The following is a 15,904-nucleotide window of genomic DNA, read 5'->3' on the forward strand; positions in this document are numbered from 1 at the left end:
CCTGCACTGAAGTGGCTGCAGGCAGCTTGCAGAGCTGCATCCCACCTGTTGTGCCACCAAGGAGGGCCCAAAACACCAAATTTTAAGAGAAATAATGTAATCCAAACTGGTCATATCTCATCCTGAGGTGTAATAACCTGGGATTTTAAAAGGGCCACAAATAGAGGAAAGAGACTTTGGCATTTGTTCTGCCCCGACAAATCTGTAATAACTCTGACTTCTCCAAAATTCTACAGTGCTCCTTCCCCTTCCTAGAAACATCTCACATATGCTCCCCAATGCCTTTCTGTGGTCCAGCTCTGACAACTCTTTACACCAAAATGGCAAAATGTGCCAATGAAACTAGATAAAATCAAAATCACTCATGCCCAGAGAGGCTCCGTCTCTCCTCCCCATGCCCACTGAAGTCACAGACCCTCACAACAGTTCCAAGGAGAGCAGGCAAGTCTTCATTGTGCTCCTCCAAGAGACAATTTCTGATAACATCTACCAAGTAGCTGCACACTTGGTACACCCAAGACCACCAGCACCTCATGTTGAGGGCTAAGGAGGTTGCCCTCTGAAACTACCAGTTTTCTAGCACCAGTGTAACTGGCATTCTGTTCATGCATTCATGTAGATATATTGTCATGGAACCTTTCTTTTTTTTTTTTTTTTAAAGATTTATTTATTTATTCATACAGAACTGGGGTACAGGCAGAGATGCGGAGGGTGAGAGGATTCACCAGGGACAGAGTGGGGAGCAGAACAGGCAGATCGACGAAGTACACTGCTGAGGGAAGCAGCGGGCAGGTCAGGAGAGGTCTGCCGCGCAATGTGGTCACCTCTGGGGCGGGCGGGGATCGAACTCATGCGGAAGTGGCTTTAGCTTCTCAGTGCAGGGCTTTAACCAGCTGAGCCACCAGGGAGGGCCCAGAACCTTTCTTATTCTTGTAACACTTTGAGACAGGTGGTCTGGAAAGATAAATACTAGACACACTTGGATAACTGCTCCCTTTTAAACAATTCCATGGACTTACACTGACCTCAACATCTACTCCCCTTAAGATCAATTTCTTCAGAAGAGGTTGTTCCTCATGTAATTTTTCTTCATTTAAATATCCATGTTAGTCCCCGGTGGGCTCACAAGATCTTCACATGTCCCCAGACAATCAACTTGCAGGGATAACTGAAAGTGTGCTTTCACACTTTTCTTTTTTTTACTTCAAACAAATAGCACATACACAAGATTTATAGTAAGAAATGATCTTATCTCTTTCATGCCCAAAGGTGAAGAAACCTAGAAGTCAAAACTTGACTTGCCAAAAGCATATGTTGTATGACTAGTATTTTGATTTTTCTTTGCTTGCATTCCAGGAAGTGACCCCATGATCTTTAAATAAGCTAAAACCTGTCTCCTAATTCCAAGGGAACCCATCAAAACTTTAATAGAGGATGATAATGGCATTTACAATATCAATAAAAGAAGTTTCAAATTCCAGAAAATCATTGAAAACTGCAGTGATAAATTAATTTGTATTTTCTGGCTGGTTATAACAATGTAAGGATTTTAAGACCCTCTTACCCAATTCTGCAAAGAAACCTTTTTTATTTTGAGGGTCCCAGAGACAGTCCAGTAAGCAGATCTTACAGAGAACACGGAATGACCTTATGGTGGCCACTGCTCTGGCCTCCCCATCACAGCTGGGTGACCAGGCAATGGGGAAGCTCCGAAACAGAATAATTCTGCCTCCTACTTCTAAACTGCTTTATAAAATGAAATCAGACATACCTGCAATTCTAAGAATGCCTGTTCAACCTCTTAACTTCTTAAATCAATCACCATCTCATTCACCTTCAAAAAATAGTTAAAAAACTATCGTGCTGGCAACAAGGCTTTGTGTTGCTTAAAAGTACAGTAGGGTCTCTTCCTGGTGGCACAGTGGGTGAAAGCGCCGCATTAGGAAGCTCTCCAAAGACACCGCCATGAGTTCGACCCCTGGCCATGGAGCTGACCCACATGGCCTGGCAGACCTCTCGTGATACACCCACTTCTCCCCTTAGCAGTGTCTTTCAGTATATCTGCCTGTTCTGCTCCCCACTCTGTCTCTAGTAAATCTTCTCACCCACCACATCTATGGCCGACCTGTACCTCAGTTCTGTAAGCATAAGTAAATAAGCCTTAAAAAAAAAAAAAAAAGACAGTGTAATTGGAGAAGCTAAACTTACCTTGTGAGAGGAAAACAATACAGTGTTTTCCTAGAACAAAGGGGCCCATCTACATTGGGTGCTATGGGATTGGCAGGCTGCCAGGCCTCCATTTGCTTGTCTAGGATCCTATGTCTATGATGCAAATTTCTCCCTTTAGTGCAGGCTCTTTAAAAATATGCTGCCACATGGGTGATTTGAGTAACCCAAGGGGATTGCAACTGAAATGGGAAAATGCACAAAAATATGTGAAAATTATTATAAAATTTTTTAAAAATTAATTCAAGTGTTAAAAAAAAAACCTAATTCCGCAAAGTTTCTAGAATTAAACATCTTCTTGTTGTTGTTTTAAGGATGAATGGTAATAGCATGTTGTTATATAAGATGAGTGATAGAGCAGGGAGGAAAGACTGGTGGATGAAGTAGAAGTGGTAACTGAAGGGGAAAGAAAGTTGACGAGGGTAGAACAGGAAATGCAAAGAAGTTGAGGACTTGGTGTCTGATGCTTAGAAATCGGGTGAAAACACCTTAAATATTTATAATTGTACTCTTCCTTGTCAACATCCTTGTGTGAAAATGTTTCTTTGACTAGTAATGCATTCAAGAAATAAACATTTTATGGCATGAATAAAAAAAAAATATGTCATGCTGCCAAGTAAATGGACAATCGGTTATCGTCTTTCACTTGCAGACTAGCATAATGTTGAAACTATTTTACTGATAGTTTTAGTCAGCACACTCTCCTTAAATACAGACTCAACCAACATTTGTCAAGCTGTTTGGCACATCTCAAAATAGCTTTTAAATCATTTCAGGGGTTAGGTTTCAGGAAATTTAAAATCTGTGGCAGGTCAACCTGCCAGTTGGAGAGTAGAATTTAAAGAAAGGTTTCCGTGGCTATATTAATAAATCGGCTTCCACACACATCACATCCAAATACATGCAAGTCCGTTATTATCAGGAAACTAGACAAGATCACACAAACAAGACTCATGACCACTACCTTCAAACAGACACCCATGTTTGGTCCTAAAGGGATGTACGATTTAAATTTACCTTTTCTGATTTTCCAAGAATGTAAATGGTCCCAAGATCACTACGACTTTCACAGCCCCCACGACTGAACAAACGCACCAAGTGGACACACCTAACTGATTTCCAGGCACCCGTTCCAAGAAGGTATCACTCACTGACTATAGGAATTCAGTAAACCTTCAAGACTAGAAGTTCCAGCTAAGTATCACCAAGTTATCAAAAACATGGAAAAACTTCAGTTGCCTCGCTGGACATTAAAAATTGAAGAGTAGGCCCTCTCTGGTGGTGCAGCAGGTTAAAGCACAGCATTAAGAAGAAGCTAAAGCCACTTCAGCATTAGTTAGATCCCCAACCGCCCCGGAGGTGACCCACATGGCGTGGCAGATCTCTCTTGACCAGCCCGCTGCTCCCCTCAGCAGTGTGCTTTGTCAGTTGGCCGGCTCTGCTCCCCACTCTGTCTCTGGTGAATCTTCTCACTGCCCCTGCAGCTCTGGCCTGCACCCTAGTTAATTCTGTACAGATGCATAAATAAATAAATCTTTTTTAAGAAATGAAAAGTTACTTGTGATTTAAGAGTCCAGTTTCTTCCATGGTTCAAGTTAACTCATGCGTTTGTGTGGGGGCAGGGGAAGGAGGGTAGCAAAGAATACTTCATGTGAAACCTACCTGCTTCCAAAATTTTCAAGTGCACAATAGAGTACAGCTGTGTACAGGCAGTGTTGTCCAGCAGCTCTCTCGACCTTAGTGTGTGCAACTGAAGGTTTATGCCCATTCGAGGTGAGTCCTTGTTTCCTCCTCTCCCAAATTCTCCGCAATAACCACCCTAGCCTGTTTCTTTGTGTTTTACTATTTTAGATAACTCACGTGTGCAGAATCAGGCTGCATTTATCCTTCTGTGATGGCCTTATTTCACTTCACATGACCTCCAGGTATGTTCATGTTGTCACTTTTGGCAAGATTCCCTGCTACGTAATATTCCATTTTGCCTGTGTCACATTTTCAACCACCAGTGAACACAGAGGTCCTTCCCATGTCTTGATTAGTGTGAATAATGCTTCCGCAAACATGAAAGTCCAGATATTTCTTTGAAATCCTGATTTCTGTTCTTGAGCTACACACCCAACAGTGGAATTACTGGCTCATACGGTAATTCTAGTTGTCTTTTCTGAGGTGCGGCCATACATTTACCACAGTAGCTACACCAGTGTATGTTCCCACCAACAGAGCATAAGGATTCCCATTTCTCCACATGCTCTCCAGCACTTATCTTTTCTACACAATAGCCCTCGTCAATGTAGTGTAGTAAGTAGGTGTTCTTAGGTTCTCAGATTCTCTTGGAGAGAAAGTGCTATTAGCAACACTACATTTTCTGTTGGAGCTGTGAAGTCAATGAACATGTATTGAGCATCAGACTCTGTAACAAGTATGGGAGATGGAAAGGATTCAGACTAGCCTCCCTCTGAAGAAGGTTAATGTCTTTAGAACCCCTGCGGCAACACAGGGAAAGACGATGTGTATGTGGGGTGTGCTGGCTTTATCTTTACCAGAGAGGACACTTAATACGCGATTGCAGAACACTTTGGTATGTGCTAAGCTAGGGGAGTGCCCGTGGTCCTGTGAGAAGAGAGGAAAGGCACATGGCCCACAGTGCAGTGCAGAAGGTCCCCGGGTGCTTCCCGGAGAAATTCGTGCTGAGGCTGAGACTGTGCAGCAGGCTGAGGGCAGTAGGCTGAGGGCGCCAGGAAAGGGGAACAGGAACATCACCCTCATTATGTTGGAGCTGATTAGAGAAACAGATCTGCTGTGTGGCCAGGTGAGCTTGCTGGTACTCTGCCCCTCACTTCACCCCACCCCAGCCTGGGCACTGAGTGCTCCAGGGAGAAGACCTGGGTCCGCAGAACAAGATTACTGTTTCACACTGAGCCTGAGAGGAGAGGGTCAAAAGGGCACAGACTCCCCAATCCTTACAGTTTGTTAGTAGAGTAGCTCCACCCAACTAAGGAATGTGGGCAGATGGCTTTTTAAATACCAATTAGGAATCACGAGGAGTAAGGGGTTGGGTGAGAAGCCAAGAATGTTCTATTAGAGAAGTCTCTGAACATGAGAATAAGAAGGGTGAAGTCTAAGAACTCCCCTTCAATACATTCTGAATTTCATACCACCATTGTGTCTCATCTAAATTACTGCAATTGTTTCTTAATTAGTTTCCTTGCTTTCACTAGTCTGTGCTCAATTTAGCAGCCAGAATAATAGCTTGTGGTGGTACAATACATAGAATTCTATACACTGAAATATTTGTGCCTCCATTCACATATTGAATTGCTAACCCCCTGTGTGACTTCACTTAGGGTAAAGAAGTAATGCAAGTTAAGTGAGGCCATGAGGTCCTGAGCTGGTGGACTATTAGTGTCATTATAAGTGTTGACACCAGTACCAAGGGTACTGCTTGCTAGCTCCCAAGTCCCCCAAGGAAGGCTGTGTGAGCACACAAGAAGGTGACCTCAACCAAGGAGTAAGCTTAGGGTGGCAACCCTCATGGAACCTTGATTTTGGATTTTCCAGCCTCCAGAATTATGAGGCTGATATTTATTTCAGTCACTCTTCCTGTGGCATCATGTTATGAAAGCCGAAGCTGACTAATAAACAGAATACAAAACTTACCACATTAATCATTTTAAAGTCTACAGTTCAGTGGCATTAAACACATTCATGATGTTGTGCAAGATTACCACTGTCTGGTTCCAGAATCTCTTCATCACCCTAGAAGGAAATCCTAGCCCCGTTAAGTAGTCACTCTCAGTTCTCTTGCAGCCTGGCCCCTAGTAATAATTAATCTGCTTTTTCTCAATGAATTTTATTATTCTGGATATTCATATAAATGAATTATACAATATGCCTCTTCTGTGCCTGGTTTATTTCATGTCATGTTTTCAAGGTCCATCCATGCTGTAGTATGTGTCAGTACTGCCTTCTCCTTATGGCTGAGTAATATTCCATTGTATGGTGGCATAGTATTCAGTCATCAAAAAGATAAAAATTCAGGCCATTTGCAGCAACATGTATGGAGCTAGAAGGGATTGTGCTCAGTCAGAAGGAAAAAGAATAATATCAGATGGTTTCACTTATAAAAGGAATAAAGTGGAATCAAATAGAACTATAAGTCAGTCATTCTACAGGGGAGAGGGCGGGAGAAGGATCAAAATGAAGGCAGGAAGAGTGCAAGGGACTATGGTGATGGCTCATGGGTGAATTGGTGGTGGAAATTCTATGGAAACAACTCCTAATATAAAATATATATAAGTAAAATAATTTTTAAATATTCCATCACACTGTGTTTATTCGTTCATTGATTGATGGGTATTTGGGTTGCTTCTGACCTTTGACTATTTTTTTTTTTTAAATTGTCACACTGGTTTAAAACACTGTGCATGATGCAGAGGTGTAGAGTCATGTCTCTTCAAATGTATATTACTACACCACTCCCACCACCAAGACACCCATGGTCCTTTACCATAATTCATTGAGACCTTTTGGCTATTCAAATGGTGCTTCTGTGAGCATTTATATCCAGTTTTTTGCTTGAACATCTGTTTTCAATTGTGTTGGACATACTCTAAGAGTAACATTGCTGGACCGTATGGTCACTCTATGAAGTAACTTAATGAAAAATCTTCAAATCAGTTTCATAGTGGCTGCAGAATTTTACCTTCCCACCAGTTATACCAGAAGCTTCCAATTTCTCTAGCTCCTGCTAACACTTATTATTTAGAATAATCCTTTAAATATATAAATCTGAACATATCACTCCCTTGTTAAAATAAAAACTAGACTAGCCACAGCCTGTAAGGTCTAACATTATTTGCTGCAGGTCTACCTCTATTTTTTTTTTTAAAGATTTGCTTTTTTATGCATACAAGAACTGGGGTGTAGGCCAGAGGTGTGGGGAGTGAGAGGATTCACCTGAGACAGAGTGAGGAGTTTAACAGGTGGATGTACTGAAATGCACTGCTGAGGGCACAAGAGGTCTGCTGCACCATGTGGGTCACCCCCCTGGCCAGGGATCGAACTCATGTTGCAATGGCTGACAATAGCTTGATAATGCTGAGATTTTAACCCCTGCACCACCAGGGAGGCCCTGAGTCTACCACTTTATCCCATCTTCTACAATGCTCTCCTTCTGTCTCCACACTCATCTTAATGTCCTCTGAAAATAGTAACAGTATTCGGGATTCAGGCCTGAATATCTGCTATTGACCAGATTTCATCGCTATTCCCTTTTAGCTAAGAGGTCTGTTCAAATAGCTTTCCTTAGGAAAAGCTTCCCAGAGAACCCTATCTAAAGAAGTCCCCCCAAACACCCACATCTACTTTACCGCTTATGATCTCATCACCCCAATTTATTGCCATCATAAATTCCAGACTAGCTATAATTCACTGTTTCTTTTGCTCTCCCGCTAAAATGTAAGCTTCGTGAGACCAGGCCCCTTCTCTTTCATGTCCATGTCAACTGTGTGTCCCTAATAACTGGACTACACTCAGCACAGAATAAACACTTGACATTTGCTGAGTAAATCATTGAATAAAAGATTCCCAAGCCAAAGAGATATCATGATGAAGAATTTGTAAACTTTAAGAAGGTCAATCAGTTCTGTTGACTATAGAAAGCTTGTGAGATACCCTTTCGGGCAGCTGATCAAAGAATGCAGATGATGGGGCTAACGATGTAGTTTGAGGAAGACCAGAAGCTCTGAGCTAAGCTAAGGGGTTTACTATTTATCCTGGAAACTACTGGGGAGCCTCTGTGAAACCTTAAACACACAGTAGGCGTGGATATGATTACATTCACAATATAGAAAATATGACATTGGCAGCAGTATGAAGAATCAGTCAGAGGGGGTGAAACTAAAGGCAAGGAGTAGAAAGAAACTGCTAGTCATCCCAGAAGGAGCCGTAGGTGAATGAAGGAAAGGCATGGACTTGGCAATAAGGCATTAAATGCAAGAACTGGTAATCCAGGAGGCCCAGTGAGTAGCTGGTCATATATTTGGCAAGGCTCAGGAGTGGAATAGAGGACAAGGCTAAGGTTTTCGGTTTGAATGGCCATTATAATAGCCCTCCTAGTGGAACAGAGTGGTGAGGAAGGGAAAGAATTTAGAGAATAAGGGAAAGAAGTGCGGATTTAGATTTCGGTAAAGTTGAATTTGAGGTTTGTTGATTGAAAAAGTTGGGCGGGAAATGCACTTTATAGAAATGCATCTAGCAATATATGCTTAAATTTATAAATGCATAATCAGATACAGAAGTGATTGGGAGAAGCAGACTATAATTTTTAAGTATAAAAAAGTCATGCCTTTTAATGAAACCACACAATGGAATCCCAAAACAAGGGATGAGACTGAGAATCACTGACATTTACAGGCAATTATAAGAGGAGCCTTATGAAGGAAGTAAGAGGGACCACACACATAGACAGAGAAAATCTCAAAGGTCCCGGTATGACAGAATACAAGATGAATGACTTTACACTCAGAGTCTTCTCTGAGTTTGATTTTAAATGTTACCATAAACATCCAACTCTATGTCTAAAACTCAGTGATTTCCATATTCCAAGGGCATAAGCAAGGGTCTGTCCCTTTCCTGGGAGAGAAAACTTTCCCGACTACCACTTGGTCATTTCAAACCTAAAATGTCCATTTCCTCCCAGGTCAACAGACAAAGAGCAATAACAGGACAGAAGTGCTTATATTCCCTTCATTTCTGATGTCTCCCACATCAGAGGAAGCTGAGCCCATTATTCTAAAATAGGATGTTTCCTATAAGTTAAATGTGGACTATCAAAAGCTCTTAGTTATTGGCTATTATCCCCATTTTTAACCTTAAGGATTTTTTTCAATAAAACAATATACCACTAATATGACGTAGGTGACATGTCACGCACAGCACACACACATTTCATTTGTTGAGAGACCAGCCATGGATCCCAGTAGTGAAACAGGTGGAAGTGCTCAGGGGCATGGCCAGGCATCTGTGAGAAATTAAAGTCTAGCATTAGTGCTTCACTTCCAACTGCCAGAGCAGCTAAACCACGGTCAGGCATCCAGCCATCCAAACCCAGAGCTCCCTGCACGGCTCCCCAGGTCTCCCAGGCACTCCGCTCTCATCTGAAATGTTTTTATAGCGATGATAAGCGGATTCCAAATAGAAGCACATGGTCTCTGTTACTGAAGAAAGGGTTCAGATGTGTTTCTACTAGAGATATGCATACTGGCTCTTCTGATTAAAAAAAAAAAAAAAAAAGGAAGGTACATCTAGAGAGAATCAGAGGGCAGGTCACCTATCATGGTAAATACCATTCAACTGAAGGGTAGATCTTTCATTTCCCAAGACACGGTTAGGCAGACCCTGTGATCCTGTGAACAGGATTCAGTGAGTGAGATCAAACTTCTAAGTGGTCCTTTCCTACCGTGTTCTGACTCTACTTCAGTCTCCAGGGAAAACAAAACTTCAGTACACATAAAGACACTGGCTTCTCAATCAACAGAAAGCATTAAACTAAGCAGTTTCTGGAGATCATTGGGAGTACTCTGGGGTCAACCAATCTCAGCATGTGTGTCAAGAGGCAAGAGGGACTAAGAGGAGAATCAGGAACTGACAGTAAGGAGCAGATTTAGGTTGAATCTAGTTCTGCCATTTACCAGGGTAAGACCTTAAATGCCTTATCTTCTAGCAGTTTCTGTATCCTAAAGAATTAGAAATAATTAGTATGTTAAATGCTCAGCACATCATGGTAGCATCTTTCTCAACCTGCCATTGACAGGAAGCAACATGTCTTCACTCAGCATGAAGTCAACCCAGAAGACAATCTAATAGGGATGGAGTTGCCCCATGGAAACTGTTTCAATGGGAAAACACATTCAAATCTCACCTGTTCCCCCTCCTTCTTTCTCTCCTCAACTCTGCTACTTTGAAAGGTACTAGCACTACAATGGCAGCCACCAGCAGGAACAGAAGCTGGTGACCAAGAGACATTCTCTTGCTACTTAGCCCACAATGTCTCATTCCATGTTTCCCAGCATACAAATGATTCCTTTGATTATTATTAGTTAATTCAATACAAGTAGTGGGGAAACTCAGTGATAGTTCAGAGAATACCAAATGAACTTGAGCTGAACCATCACAGGGTCCCAAGGAGTGTAATGACGTGGGAATGAAACAATATAGATTCTTGCCAGCATGGAGGACAGACACAAAGCATGGAATTCAGTGTGGCTAATTCCCCAGAAGAGATTTCACAAGGGCCCAAATCCCCCAAAGCATGAAAATCACACAGACTTTTACCAAAGAGGAAGCAGACACAATGCATGGAAGGGCTTGGGAGGGCTGGCTGGCTGCCCAGGCAACTTGGATCAGTTGCTTTGCACAGTCAAACCAGCAAGCATATGCAAATACAGGAAAACCAAGGTGAAGCACGGGGAGATGAAACTGTAGACAATGGACATAACAGCAGTTGGGAAAGATGGTGCTTCTTGGTCAAACTATTGTAGAAGAGGGAGCTGGGACAGAAAACTTAACTCTCCCCTTCCAACAGATCTCAAAACCAAAATTTGTTTTCTACCTATGACAAAGGATGGTGGGTACAGCAGAATTCAAAAAAATACAGCCTCTACCCTGGAGGAGTCCACTAACTGGTTGGGAATTCAAAAATAGCCTCTTGAAAAAGTCATCATTGTAAGATGATTATGCCTCTCAAAATTCAGAGCTCTGCCTTCTTGTTTTGTTTAACCCCATTATTTTGCCAAGTGCTTGGTTAAGCTGGAGAATAACTAAGTTCAAAGTCACCATACATGAACTAGAAAAGAATTAAGAGAAATATTGGTGTAGATATAGATGGTGAAAAAAGTTTTTCCAAAAAAAAAAAAAGAAAGAAAGAAAGAGAGTGGGATGTGACTGAGGGAAAAAAAACATTCCAGAAAGAAAGAAAATACAGATAAAGACAAAGTATGCAAGTATAGGAAGTTACTCTTCTATGTGTTAATTAGTTTCTTAATGTGCTGTCTACAGACCACCCACAATGAATTTTGACCCAAACAACCAAATTCAAGTCTCTTAAGAGTGAAGTCCAAGAATTTGCTTTTCTGATAAGTACCTAACTTCTTAAAATCTCATCAATGTTGAGACCCACTTGACTAAGGAATTGTAGACTTAAACAAACATGTGCTCTTCCCTTAAAGACTGACAAAAAGAAGAGAGGAGAGAAGGAAGAAGGGAAGGGAGTGAGAGAGGGAAGGAGGGAGGAAGGGAGGAATTGTTTAACAATGGTTAAAATAATAGAAAACAATTTGGGAAAGAGAGTAGGCTCCCACTTGCCAGGTGCCTTGAGCTTGAGCCTGAGGCCCCCACAGCCATCATTAGCAAAGACAGGCTCTCTCTTAGCAAGGAAATGCTATGCAGTTTCTTGCTTTCTTTTAAGATTTTTTTAATTGATGCATACAGAACTGGGGTACAGGCGAGAGGGGCAAGGGAGGTGAGAGGCTTCACCAGAGACAGAGTGGGGAGCAGAACAGGCAGATCGATGAAGTACACTGCTGAGGGGAGCAGCAGGTGGGGCCAGGAGAGGTCTTCCACGCCATGTGGGTCACCTCTGGGGCTGGGATGGAACTCATGCTGCTGTGGCTTTAGCTTCTTAGTGCTGTGCTTTAACCCATTGCACCAGCAGGGATGGCCCACTATGCAGTTTCTTAACCAAAAAAGGCCAATGTTTCAATCTGGCCATAGTTTTAAGCTAAAAAAAAAAAAAAAGTGGGGATTTTTGGCAAGAAGGCAATCTCAGGATACCTGTTACTACCAAGAGATGTCACTTAGGACTTAAAAAAGCAGGTAGAACTTAAAATGAAGAGAACTAAATATTATACAGTAGTCTTCCCAGCTCTCTATCCATTCTTTCACCTACCAAGGTTTCACTTACTTGAGATCAAATGAGAGATTAAAAATAGGCAAAAATGTAACTGATAGATAGTAGGTAGTAGATAGGTAACTATACTGATAGGTAATAGAGGTAATGATGAAATAGATGTCTACACTCACATAAATTTTGTTACAGTATGTGTTGTGATTGTTCTATTGTATTATTAGGTGCTGTTGTTAGTCTTTTACTGTGCCTAATTTATAATTTAAACCTAATCGTAAGTAAGTATAGACAGGAAAAACATAGTGTAGATAGGGATCTCGACTGAGATTTAGACTCCCGTACTACCTATCTGACATGTCAGCCATCCACAAAGGGTCCCCTTAAAATAAGAGGGGACTGGCCCTCCCTGGTGGCGCAGTGGGTTAAAGCACAGCACTAAGCCACTTCCTCATGAGTTCGATCCCGCCTGCCCTGGAGGTGACCTCAGGGCATGGCAGACCTCTCCTGACCCGCCCTCTGCTCCCCTCAGCAGTGTACTTCGTCCATCTGCCTGTTCTGCTCCCCACTCTGTCTCTGGTGAAGCCTCTCACCGCCCCTGAGCCTCTGGCCTGTACCCCAGTTCTGTATGCACAAATAAATCTTTAAAAAAATAATAATAATAAGAGGGGACTACTGAACATGCCTCCATTTATGGGCACTCCCTCCACTCTCGGAAGAAGAGGAGTCTGTCTTCTTAGAGACCACACCATCACCTCATGCCAATCCTGCCATGTTGCCTCGTCCACATCCCTCTTGGTTCTTCAGCATCTTCTTCCTGTGACTTCAGCCAACATCACTAAGCTCCCCCTCAAAAATCTCTTTTCTCTTGTGATACCTCACCGTAGCTGACTATCCTAGGTACCCCTCTTCCTTCTACTAGCAAAGTCCCTTAATAAATTAGCTATACTCAGCTCCTCTCTACTGTTCCTCAAACCCTGGTAGTCTGTTCCTATCTTTCCTTTTCCTTTGACACGACTCTGGGACCTTGTATTGTCACAATGAACAAACCTTGTGGCCTTCCCTCCTGTGAGATCTACCTTCTCTCCCTGGGTTTTTCTCCTCACATGGCTTTCTATACAATCACTCTCACAGTTTTCTTAAATGTGTTAGGAGAGAAAAACCATCTTCTACCATCTCTTAGTGTCCTGCTCCTTAAAAAATCACCGTTGCTGCTGTTTCTCCAGGTTTAATCATTAGCCTCTGTACAAACCTAATTTCATTGGATGATTTCACCCCATCATTGTCACTTTTGCTGAGTAACAAATTATCCAAAACTCCAGAATTTTGAAAAACCATCTTATTGTGTTCATAGATGCCATGTGTTAAATGGGAAAGGGGGGGTGCATGAGGAGAGTGAGGGGGTGACTCCTCTACTCAGCAACACATGGGCCTGAGATGTGAGAACTTAGAGTGACGTCTGTGAGGGCAGGAAAGGGTCTGTGCTCACCCTATTGGCGCTAATGGTGCCTGGTTCCGGGTGACAGGTAGTAGTACCCACACGTGATATCTCCAGGAAGCTGGGAGTGCTCACTGCTTGGCACCTCAGACCTTTAACGTGTCAGGGCTGCAGACCCAAGGATTGGACTCACATCATGTTTCCTGACCCAAACTTGGGTGTCACATGATCTCACTTCACTGCATTTATTGGAGTTGTAAGCATCCCACACCTTCACAAGTACAGTAGAAGGGACCAAACCCCCCACCTCTTGAAAGGGGGATATCAAAGAATTTGTAACCAGTTTGTGAAACTATTGAATAGTCAGAACTACAGGTTCTACTATAGCTCTAAAATATTCACCTCAAGCCCAGACCCAGAGCTCTAGATTTCCATGTCCAATCTCTCTCTCTCTCTCTCTGTCTCTCTGTCTTTGTCTCTCTCTCTCTGTTTCTCTTTCTCCCCCACCTCTCTCTCTCTGTCTCCTTCTCCCTCTCCAATTACTTACTATACTATGAACTCTACTAACAATAATAGCAAATTATTTATATGCCTTTAGCATGAGCCAAACACAGTACCAAGTATTTTATATGCCTTCACTTACATAAGTCTCAAAGTAACTCTAGAAGACAAGTACTATCATCATCACTTTAATGAAGATGAATAACTACTTGCCTAAGACCACACAGCAAGCACAATGGAGCCAGGATGTGCCTGCCATGTCACAGACACCCAACAAATGTCTACTGAAGGAATGAACAAATGAACAGAAAAGATTTAAAACGTCACGGTAATAGAGATATTTGCTCATCAGGAAATAAGGAAGAGGAGAATTACAGCATCTGACCTAGAGTCTGGGAGAGTGTGGGAGTTGAATGGCACAGAGATCAGGAAGTCAGTTTGGAATAAGTAAAGAGAATGATGGGTCTAGTTTCACACGGGTTGAATTGTATATGTTCCTGTGGACTTCTAGCAAAATCTGATCAGAAAATAAAATGGAGTCCAAGGCCAAAGTCATAGAATTAAGAATCAACAAATTGTTGACAGTGTCAACTTTCAGAAAATTTTTCCAGTCAAATGAGAGTAGAATGAATAATTTTCTGACCCTCTTCCAAAAAGAAAACATTAAAGGACTTCTAAAAGTGGATTACATTAATAATCATGGCAGCAATATTTATGGGGTTGTACACAGTCCTTAAAATATTAAAAGAAAATAAAGAACCACGTCTTTAGAAAAGATCCCCTTAAAGCAGTATCCAAACTAAAACAGAATCTTTAGGAGTAATATGGCTAGGGTCCCTGCTTCTCTAGAATACTCCCTGACAGCTGTTTTCACCCAGATCTTGTCACTTCTGAACCTGTTGACCTTAGGGAATAGCAAGAAAAGGAAACTGACTGTCCCTGGGCCTACTTTCTGTACATTCTGCAAAGCTTTAAGAGCTCACCAGGTATGCAGTGATGTTACATAGATGCAGCTACATCTAAGTGAAACCAAGATCCCTGGCAAAGAGTGATTATAATTGGTTGGAGATATAAGTCACCTTATGGAGTAAGGTGTAAACAATTGTCTGACTTATATTCTGACTTGATATATGTGTGTTTGTTTCTGGCAGGCACAGCCAGTGAAAGGGGGAATCATGCTTTCCAATCAGGTAGTCAGCCCAAAAAGGCAAAGTCAACAAGAACATAGGATTTCCCTGCTGACCTAACATAGGTGGGGCACAGGAAAATGTTTGGGACCAGAAAAGTAAAACCAGCCCTGGGACTTGTATTTATTTTACTGAGAGGGCAAAGCAGCCCCAATCCTGCTTTTGTGAGTGACACTATCTCCAGGCTGGTTCCCTTTGCTTACAGCTTCCTGGATCTCTTTTCTCTTTTTCCATCACTATTAAAGAACTTGCACACAACTACTCTAAGCAAAGTAGATTGTGATTTTGCTCTCCTGGACCAATAGTGCCATAGCATTCATGGATTTCTTTTTTTAAATATTTATTTCTATATACAGAACTGGGGTACAAACAGAGGTGCAGGGGCGGAGAGAGGATTCACCAGAGACAGAGTGGGGAGCAGAACAGGCAGATCAATGAAGCACACTGCTGAGGGGAACAGGGGGCAAGTCAGGAGAGGTCTCCCATGCCATGTGGGTCACCTCTGGGGCAGGGATCGAGCTCATACTGAAGTGGCTTTAGCTTCTTAGTGCTGTGCTTTAACCCACTGAGCCACCCGGGAGGGCCCATTCATGGATTTTTTTAAGCGTTCTATATACTTCTCTTTTACTTCTTTTCTTCTCTCTTTGGAGT

The sequence above is a fragment of the Condylura cristata genome, unplaced genomic scaffold, assembly GCF_000260355.1.
Source record: "Condylura cristata isolate star-nosed mole 26May11 unplaced genomic scaffold, ConCri1.0 scaffold00014, whole genome shotgun sequence".
Lineage (NCBI taxonomy): Eukaryota > Metazoa > Chordata > Mammalia > Eulipotyphla > Talpidae > Condylura > Condylura cristata.